Source organism: Camponotus vicinus, unplaced genomic scaffold (assembly GCF_025532165.1).
Source record: "Camponotus vicinus isolate PSW18456_S1 unplaced genomic scaffold, iyCamVici1.0 SCAF_2, whole genome shotgun sequence".
Classification (NCBI taxonomy): domain Eukaryota; kingdom Metazoa; phylum Arthropoda; class Insecta; order Hymenoptera; family Formicidae; genus Camponotus; species Camponotus vicinus.
The window spans coordinates 2,519,383-2,528,999 of NW_028141956.1; the positions used below are offsets into that span (position 1 = coordinate 2,519,383).

At 31.7% G+C, this 9,617-nt stretch overlaps 1 long non-coding RNA gene across 2 annotated transcripts; it reads left to right on the plus strand.

Moving 5' to 3' along the window:
• Positions 1-7,460: 7,460 nt before the first annotated feature.
• On the plus strand, positions 7,461-9,013 carry LOC145967298 (uncharacterized). 2 transcript variants are annotated; one of them, XR_014437334.1, is made up of 3 exons: positions 7,461-7,632; positions 8,317-8,663; positions 8,712-9,013. It is a non-coding gene; the product is annotated as an uncharacterized LOC145967298 (long non-coding RNA). The 2 variants fall into 2 exon arrangements; XR_014437333.1 differs by having other exon boundaries at positions 8,730-9,013.
• Positions 9,014-9,617: the final 604 nt, after the last annotated feature.

Consider the following 9,617-nt stretch of genomic DNA (forward strand, 5'->3'; position numbering starts at 1 on the left):
TTTATAGTACACATAAATTATTTAATTTACATATAACTATTTAATTTTGATGTCCAATTTAGGACACAACATCCTAAATTAAACATTTAAATTAAATCATATACATATAAGATAAATAATTCATATGTAATAAAAAATAAATATTACTTTTAATAAATAATAAATAATAAATAATAAATAATAAATAATAAATAATAAATAATAAATAATAAATAATAAGTAGTAAGTAATAAATAAAATAAATAATAAACTGTTCTTAATAAATAATTAATATTACTTTTCGTATCATACTGTATTAGACGCACGCAATTCACGTCATTATAGCGACTCTGGTTAGTGATCGAGCCGAGTGTGTACGCATTCGCGCTTACCTCTGCGGTGGTCGGAAGATAAATGTTTTTGCCGTAGCTACCGAGATAGCGTCATGATTTATTTGCCCCTTAAATTAATCCGCCTAGGGGTTTGATGCGACACTGCACACGGCGAGAACTTTGCCAACAGATTTCGAGTAACTGTCTCTTGCCGCATTGGATTGTGGTGATCTTAAACGGCCAATGTTCCATGGAAAAGCGCATTTTCTCAAAGAACTACGACTAAGAATTTATCATCGAATATTTAAGAGATCACACGCTGACAAATATATGTATTTTATTTTGTAAGAAATTTTTAGTATATTTTGTTATCACGAAATCTTGATGCCAAGTATTACAAGTATTTATTTAACAAAAAATACTCATATATCATATCTCGGATATAAATAATAGAAATATAAATAACGGCGAAAACTATGTGACATATCCAATTAAATTGGTGTTATGAAGAAAATCGGCAGGAAAACTTGTGAAATGGAAATGCACAATTTATAGGACAACTTCCACAGTTTCGTTTCGGACGATACGAAACTCAATGTCCTCGCCATCTGCGTCAATTCAAATGCGATTAAACGGCTTTTGTTTAAGAGAGATTCAGAATAGTATTACATGATAAATTGGCAAGAAATTTTGATGGATGCTTCCATGCATTAATAAAAAGATTGAGAACATAGAACATAGAACGGGATATGTGGGATGAAATTTTTTGAATATTAATACCGATAGAAATGTACAGGTGTTTCTTCCCCTTTAATAATATCCTTTGTATAATTATCACATTTTAGTCTTTTAATAAATAATGCAATATTTAATTATACAATCGCTTAATTAGCAAGCAATGCTGAAATAAATACGAGCTTATTGATTTTTCATTCATCAGGGTGGGTTTGCGTTTACTTTGATATATGTTTTTATATATCTTGTCGCGTATATATTTCTTATTCAGCAAAATTATAATTGCACTGCGCGCTGTAAAAATAAAGAAATAACTCATCATACAATGTTATTTAAAAATTAAATATTCAACGTAACGATTCTCATATATAAACTGCGACATACGTCAAACATGTATATACGTCGTGATTTATTTTAAGCTCACCAGCTAATGAAAATATATATACGGCAATTTTCCGGAAGTCTCCACCCTTCCCCGTTTCCTCCGCGAACCTAATCTAGCTGAAAAAAAAGTAAAAAATAAAATGCAAAAATGTAAAACTGCAGTTTTGCCGATTCGCGCGCACGCACCAATTCGAATAAACGAGTGCGACAACGAGAGTGAAGAAATTTTATTCGACGCCGCCACGCACGAATTGATCTGCGATGGCTTTGCGTCTCGCTTCGCCATGACACGCTGCAGTACCGTGGGAACTTTGCGATCCGATTGTTAACCGCTAGCAGTGACTAACTGCTGGACTCATGTTTCGCGATTGCGGCGGTGTTTCGCACGATACGAACCGCCGAGTCGCTAAATTCAACTTCGAAACTTTATTCGCGGCGCTATAAACGTGCACTGATACACCACGCGATTTTGTAAAATTATTCGTTCGTCCCTAATAAGTTTTATTAATTTTATCGTGATATATCTCGTCTAAGAACATGACTTACGAAATTAATTAAATTGATTACATTTTATCGCGTGTAATAGGAGTTATGTATTTTTTCTTGAATCTTCTTCTCGTTGTGGAAGATCAAAGAAGATAATGCTTTAATAAATTTAATTATAACATTAAATTTATTAAAGTGATGAAAAAACTTTTTTTTAGATTTGTATTATGTGTTTGCATTGTGTATTTTTTTTTAATTTTAACTTACTAATTATAATAATTTTAACTCTAATTTTAACGTACTTTTACTGAATTTTGCATTCATTTTCATATATAATTAGAATGTAAAGAAAGAAGGTAATGTTTTTTTTTAATATGATTCTCTCTTTAAAAACATCAAGTCTGGTTTTATTTAAAATTTTGTTTTTTCGTATTTTTAACATGATTTTATATTGATTATTGCATGTTGATTTTTTATCATTTTTTTATTTTTTTAAATGATTGAACTAACCATCACTCTTTTTAAATGTAGATTGCATTCTAGTTGGCTATAGAATTATTATTTTTAATTAGGTAAATTTTTCAAAAACAAATCAAAATTGAATTTGAATGAATTGTCTTTATTATAGATATAAAAATATATTTGTATGTAATTTTTAAAAATGTACTTCAATCACCATTTTACAATAAAATAAATAAAGTTCTTTAACTTATTCTTTTTTTGAAAAATAATTTTAATGAATTAATAAGATTTCTATAATATTAAAATGATATAAAACACGCCATAATTCTGGTAATTTTTAATTAGATGCATAATAAAAAATTTTTTGTTATGCCTCTAACTGAAAATGATATAAATCATATTATATTTTGATGTAATTTGCCGCAAAAGTCTCATTAATACTTCTTTAAAATTATTTTCAAAAAAAGACAAATTAAAAATATGAGAATTTATTTTATTTATTACATTAACAAAAAAATATAAAGAAAAATAATATTATATTAGAAAAATAATGAAAAAAATCCAAATTTGTTTTTTGTTTCAATGAAATGTACATGTTTTATTAACATTTGTTTTCTATTAAAAAAAGATTTTTTTTACATTTTTTACATTTACGTATAATTATACGTATAATTAATCTATATATTTTATTATGATTAAACGCTTAATATGAAGAAAGTAATATATATACATGCAGTTATTTTTCGGCTAAAAGAAGAAAACAATAATAATCAATCAATTAACTCTGATGTGTGGTATTTTATTTTTCTTTTCAAACATTTCCAGTATATACAGGGTGTTTCTAAAACTATGTCGGAGATTTTAAGGGCGTATTCTAGGGGTTAAAATAAGAAAAAAAGTTCATATAAACATGGGTACAAAAATGCTTTGAAAGTTAGCACCCCCCCCCCCATATCTCTTCTTCAAAATCGGGTCAAATTGTCAAAACCACATAAAAATAAAGCTCATTATTAATTATTACGCAAAACTTTAATTATTACAATAATTATTCGTTAGGCTGAAAAGTGTGTGAATGCTCTCTCCACAGGATATGCGTCAATGCCGTTGCCACGGATGGATTCTGTCGCTCGTTGATCAAATGGGCGTAAAGACACGTCCGACCTCCTCCCACATACATGCCTATCTTTCTCTGTGCAAAACTTTAACGTTCTATGAAAAAGTTTCCGAGAGTTACAATACATTTTTCGATCTTTTCCCTCAACTTTAGGGGGCTATAACTCGGAGGAAAAGCATTTTTGGACCCATGTTTATATGAACTTTTTTTCTTATTTTGACCCCTAGAATACGTCCTTAAAATCTCCGATATAGTTTTAGAAACACCCTGTATATATGGGGTGTCCCAGGTATCTTCCGTCCAAAAAAAAGGCAGATTCTCTGGCCAATTTAAAAACGATTTTTCCTCAGCGAAAATGTCGCGGCACTAATAGTTTTTGAGTTATAAACGATTGAAAATAAAGGGTTTTTCGCAAACTAAGGCTTATGGGAATAAAATATTAATAAAGTCACATTCTTTAGTTAATTTTAGGTAGAGTTTACTTTAATAGAATTTTAATTTAAGGCTTAGTTAGAAAGATACATGATGACAAAAATTGGGAATATGCAAAAAATAATGATCTCCCTCGACATTTTCGCTGAGGAAAAATCGTTTTTAAATTGGCCAGAGAATCTGCCTTTTTTTTTGGACGGAAGATACCTGGGACACTCTGTATATGCAGCACAAAAATGTTTAGTACAAAATTATACATATGTACAGTACAAAGTACTGGAAATGTTTGAAAAGAAAAATAAAACACCACACATCAGATTGATTAATTGATTATTATTTTGCTAATATTATAATCCACTGTTCTTACTTTGTTTCAATGTACAACATGAGAGAAGTACACAATTAAGATCAAACTTTAATGATAAAAAAGAAAAGCCAATTAAAACTTGGACGCAGTAAGTGCGTGATAAAAAGAATTTATTTATTTCGATAAAGATAAATGTCGTATACCTTCAAACGATTGTCATATATCTCCAAACAGTTTCGATCCCTTTCGGATCCTTATCAATGGCGAATCGCATTAAAACATATAATTAAAGGGAAAGCGAAAGTCATGAGTTCATCGCAAATACAGTGTCGTCGGTATAACTTTCTTCAACGCATTGCGGAGACTTACAGCAATAAAATGACGAGTCAATCTCGTTTTTATGTCATGTTTATGAGCAATTATACTTTACCGTTCATTTTATCGTAGCAATTAAGGTGTCACAAGACACAACCACGAATACATAAAGTATCGCACGCGCGTTCGACCGCGACATTGTCGTGAATTCAATTTTCTAGACTTTATTGTCGCCGGTAAGAAAATATTCCGATAAGAGAAAAGTTCGGCGTTCGTTACACGTCAAATGCCATAATTTTTCGTTATTTATTTCGCGCGCGACGCGAGAAATTAAATCCGCCATTTCACATGATTATCTTTCACATGGTTAAGCGACCGAGACAAATCTGGTCACTCCATCGCAAAAGTACACGTGACAATCTTTGTTTTGTAAAATTTATCGAATTAGACTATGTCACGACGGATATCGAAACAAGAGTATTCAATTTCACGTCAGAGTAAGGCATTTAATTTAAACCAGCAAAAATGGATTCTCTCTGTGCAATGATCGAACTGCACCATGATTGGCGCCCAATCACCATCGGATGAAACTTTAATATCGAAAACTCTGTCCAATCCGTAATCAATTATTCCCCTTAGCAAAAATTTAATAAAATGTTCGCACTTTTTACAAATTTTAATATCGTGTTTGTTGCGAATAAAAATGGAATTAAATTTTTTTTTTAAAACACATGTCATTGGCAATTAATCAAAATACGAAAATTTTTGTAAAAGAACGTGCAATAACATATACGCTGCAAAATTAAGTGAAGTAATCATATAAGATAGAGAAAAATTGTATCTTAGTCTATCTTTGACAGATAGACTTCCGTTTGATAGCGATTTCAAACACTTTCTCTGAAATTCGCTTTACATACCTCATTACTACTCGCGGTGCAACATTTACATGCGCATACATCTCCGTATGTCCGCTGGAGTTAATCCCACGCATTTAGATACGAGCTAAAATGTGCACATGGCATTTAGCATGTATCCTTAAGCCAGTCCAAGATGACATGACATGCGCATATGCGCTAACATCCGTTAAATGTCATGTTTATCATATTGCGCATGTAGAAATTTTATATGCCAATGTTAACCTTAGACACATACAACGTTCGCTATAATAGCAATTTTTTTTCAAAACGTCAAAGGAAGTAATCGACATGATCTACTGTTGCCAACACGTTGGCATTTTAATGCAGGTGCCATTTAGATAAGTGAGTAAGTATTGTGCAAGGTTTGCAATTAAATTCATTGTTTGTAATAGTTTTGTAAATAAATCAATACTAATTAATTACTTCAATTTTCGATAGAGGGAAAATACATAAATGAATAAATAAAATGAAAATTATTCAAAAAGATAATCGAAATAATAAGAAAAAACAAATAATTTATAGGAAAAAATTGCGACACAATTACTTCCTTTTTGTTCTCTCAAGATTGATGAATATTTTCGCTAAATATAGACCTGTTTTTTTTTTCGCATAGTAAATGCTGAGCATATTATGTGAAATATTGATCGTATCAACCTACATGTTTACATTAGTCTAATACGTTAGCCAATGTATTCGCGGAGATCGGTGTGCATGATGTCACATCTTCTGAAAGCAGCTTACGACAATGCATACTTAACAAGCAGCACCAGAGTTAAACTCACAATAGAAATACATGGTATCTAATTTTAAATTGATATTACAACTGTACGATGCTCTTGGGGGAGCGAAGTGCAATATTACTTTCCGTGTAAAAATGTTTAATACCACGAGGAGTGCGCTTCTCCCCCGTATTTCTAACCGCGTATAATTTCAACCAAGGTATCCTCAGAGAGACGAGCGACGTCTGATTTAATTCTCAGCGCGAGCACAGGCAGCTGCCATTTTTACAAGTAATTACGAACGTGAAGTTTAATCCAGCAGGACGAGAAAGATAAGATCTTTCATTTTTTTGTCGCACAAAGCTATATGAAGATTAAATCCGAATAATAAGAGTATATAATCTTTTAATTATTCAACTATGAGAAAGGGAAAGGGCCTAGTTGGCTCGGACAAATTTTACAATCGCGTTCAGCGCGCGTTGTTAGATGTACGTTGGAGCTTAAATTTCCTATATTCCCAGTATTTGAGGGGATGAGCGCCATAAAATTCCCAGGCTAAAACGTACGGCAGAGGCAACGGAAAAAAATAGCGTGTGCTTCCATTTTTTTTAACGGAACAGAAAAACAATTTCTCTATTGACGAAAAAAAGCTGCGTGCTGCGGCCTGTCATAGCAGGACGCACGTTTTGTATGCGTTCTGCGGGGGTAACGATAGAGGAGGGAAGGAGGACGAGGGAGGAGGAGCAGAGATTCGCTCGAGCGGTAAAATCGAGTTTCTGGATGGAATAATTTCCCAAGCTATTAGCGGGATTTTCGCTTGCTTTGCTTTGTTAATTTCGAGTCGACCGCTTGAGATCCTAATATTCATATATGATGAAATGGAATGCGTTCATTAATAAAGTGATTAATTTTATATTAATGCGGCGTTTAAAAGATATACAAATTTTGTGTTTGACAGATATTTCTGATTCTCATTCGAAATATTTTCACGCATCGCCGTATTAAATGTTGTATTATATATTTTTCAAAATTTTTAATCACAAGCAATTTCCAATTGAATCAAATAAAATGCAATAAAATATTATTTGCCAAACTTTCTCTCTCTCTCTCTTTCTCTCTCAGGCACAGTTAGTTTTTATTTAACGCGAAGTTACGCGCATTCTGCCATTCAATAAGTGTGCGTTTAATGAAAAAAGGTTTATAAATACATAACACACTCATACTATCCTCAAAGAGATAGGTAATCGATGTCTCGAGAGGATTCGCGTAGATTATATGTAACTTCATAACTGGTCTTGAAAGTTATAAAGCCATTTAATCATTTCTGCGAAATGCATAACCGCTCCTATCGTCACGTTGACATATTCGCTATGTAGTTTTCGTGACATTTTGGTTAAATCTCTAACTGCTTACTCAAGTGAAGTTTTCCTGTCATTAGAAAGTCTCCCATGTAAGTGCAACTAGTTACATATTGTTCGAGACACGTGTGCAAAAGCATGTAGCACATTTAAGCGCTCGCCGATGCTTCTGGCACACGAGTTCGACTTTCCTTTATCCTAAATGACGGAATTACCAGCGAACTTTACCATAAGTTCGCTTCAGCGGCATTTAACAAATTATTCGTTATCGACTTTTGCTGCAGCAATTTTAAAACTTAGGTGCGAAAAGTATTCCCCATTTTTTTATTATCTTACAATTATTTTCGGCTTTAGAAAAATGGTTTTAATAATTTGTTAAATCTGTACATTCTTATGATTATCAACTTGAACGATTCATACAAATAGACATTATAAGAGAATATAGAATATTAAAAACATTAATTTATTTAGCATTTAATGTATTTATCATTTAATGTATTTAGCATTTAATATATTTATTTAGCATTTCTGCTGAAAAATTTAGCTGACTTAGTTATAAGATGATTATTCGATGAATCTTAAGTCATACAATTCGATATTTATAATTTATATTTTTAATCGCGATTTAATTAAGAGATTAGTTTGTCAGATAAAGTTTGCCTGATTGTGAAATATAATTTGAATTCTATTTCTCGCTTAATTCGATAATCGACTTTTGAACGATCGTACATATTAATAATATTTCAATTTTATATCAATTAATAAATATTAAACAGATTATAAGATTTCAATTTCGTGAAGTTAGTCTTGGATGCGGTCTATAAATTCATCGATTGATATCAAATGGTCCGTTAAAGGTGACCGCAATGACAACGACAACGAGGTAATGACAACGAAACAATCCTTTTCTCGATAATGAGCCTTTATTTAAGAGATCGAGGTCACCACTTCGCGAGAGAATCGACGGGCGGAACAAAGCCATGGCAAGCTACTGAAATAGTTGGACCGACGTATCGAAAAAACGGGGTATCCTCGAGTCTTCCTGATATTGCTCGTTTTAGGGACGTTAAAGAGACACAAAAGTCAATAGCGTGCTCCCGAAACGTCAAACGATGTCTCGATAGTAAGATACGACGCAAATTTAATCGGATAGGCGGAAAAAATTATGTAGTCAATGAATTGTTTCCAGAGGAAATTAACGTTTCATATTTGTGACGGAAACTCTGAAGCGAATAATTCCCGTGAGTGGAAGAATTTGCTCGCGCTCGCAAGAATTCAATTCCGTGACAGTAAGAAGTTTTAGTCCGAAAGATCAAATATGTATTGTGTGATAGGATAAGAAGCGCGCAAAAAAAAAAGACTGAAAAAATTCCAGAAATATTTAACACCCGAGAAAATAATCGTTAAACAAGGATTGAATTTTCAACTAGATTATTTTTTCATTAATTACCTGTGTAAATTATTTTCGCTTTAATATATAAAGACACATTGTATATATATATATATATATATATATATATATATATATATATATATATATGTATACATATATAAATGTAACATGTATATAATGTATGTGTATGTGTGTATTTATTTTTTTCTATGCAATTTAAAATTATTCCATTAATTAATATATTTAGAAGTAGAAAAGTAAAACGACATTTATTTTTAATAAAGCGCAAATCTTTTCTATATTTTTTTATCGTCAATATATATATATGCATTGTTAATAAAAATATATTCTTTCGATTAAAATGTGTAATGACAGAGTATAAGAGAGAAATTTTTATATTTAAATATCTTTCAATGCAAACTTTCCAGATAATTAAGTGTTTTTTCTAAATGTATAACGCAAGACTTAAAATGTTGGCACACCAAATAACGGGATTGAAGCAAAGAGGTGGAAATAATCGATAAATCCAGCTTTTATCGTTCGCACCTGCGAACGTCCCTTTTTAAACTCTTTGAAAACAGTCCTGATTGACAAAACACACGTATGCCGATATTCTTTGCCGCTTTCTTCGTGCGACTGATATGACGTTCCGATTGAAACTAAGACGAGAAGAGGAAAGCGACG